Source organism: Perkinsus marinus (genome assembly GCF_000006405.1).
Source record: "Perkinsus marinus ATCC 50983 genomic scaffold scf_1104296939950, whole genome shotgun sequence".
Lineage (NCBI taxonomy): Eukaryota > Perkinsozoa > Perkinsida > Perkinsidae > Perkinsus > Perkinsus marinus.
In genome coordinates, this window is record NW_003212986.1 from 1 (window position 1) to 973 (window position 973).

Below are 973 nucleotides of genomic sequence, written 5' to 3' on the forward strand. Positions count from 1 at the left end.
CCATGCGGGGGTGAGATTTGTGTGAATTGGGTGTCGTATCGTGGCCTGATCGGTGATCAGCTGTCCATCCCAAGGTGCCACCAAGGTCGGGTGGGAAGGCGGAAGTCATCACATCCGATCATCTGAAGGCGCGGGTACTGGCCAAGGCTGGGAACAGAGCAGGCAATACCGCACGATGGGACCAGCGAGGGTGGAGAGCGGCTGAGAGGTCGGTAGCCAACAGAACAACAACGAGATGCAAAACACACAGATCGCTTTTGACACCCCGCGGAGTCTGCAGGAACTACTGTGAGACTCGGCTTTTGAACAATGTTAGTACGGAAATAGTTTCTCTAATTGCATTTCGTGGTTCTATAGTGTAGTGGTTAGCACTCTGGACTTTGAATCCAGCGACTCGAGTTCGAATCTCGATAGAACCTATTGCTGCCTGTCTATGAGACTGTCGACACACTGCGTTCAGTCTCTAAGGGACACTTCTCTAAGCACCACACAACTGTTACCACTCCCCGGTCAAACGCCCGATAAATATACCTAATGTCAGTATGTTGATTGATTCTGTACGAGCTGGGTGAGTTGCGATCGCCTGTAACCCATGCGGGGGTGAGATTTGTGTGAATTGGGTGTCGTGTCGCGGCCTGACCGGTGATCAGCTGTCCATCCCAAGGTGCCACTAAGGTCGGGTGGGAAGGCGGAAGTCATCACATCCGATCATCTGAAGGCGCGGGTACTGGCCAAGGCTGGGAACAGAGCAGGCAATACCGCACGATGGGACCAGTGAGGGTGGAGAGCGGCTGAGAGGTCGGTAGCCAACACAGCAACAACGAGATGCAAAACACACAGATCGCTTTTGACACCCCGCGGAGTCTGCAGGAACTACTGTGGGACTCGGCTTTTGAACAATGTTAGTACGGAAATAGTTTCTCTAATTGCATTTTCGTGGTTCTATAGTGTAGTGGTTAGCACTCTGGACTTT

The 973-nt window shown here is 52.3% G+C and overlaps 1 non-coding gene across 1 annotated transcript; it reads left to right on the plus strand.

Annotated features, from left to right (window-relative positions):
* The first annotated feature begins 347 nt into the window (after positions 1 to 347).
* Positions 348 to 419, plus strand: Pmar_PMAR013905. Its single transcript has one exon. It is a non-coding gene; the product is annotated as a tRNA-Gln (tRNA).
* Positions 420 to 973: the final 554 nt, after the last annotated feature.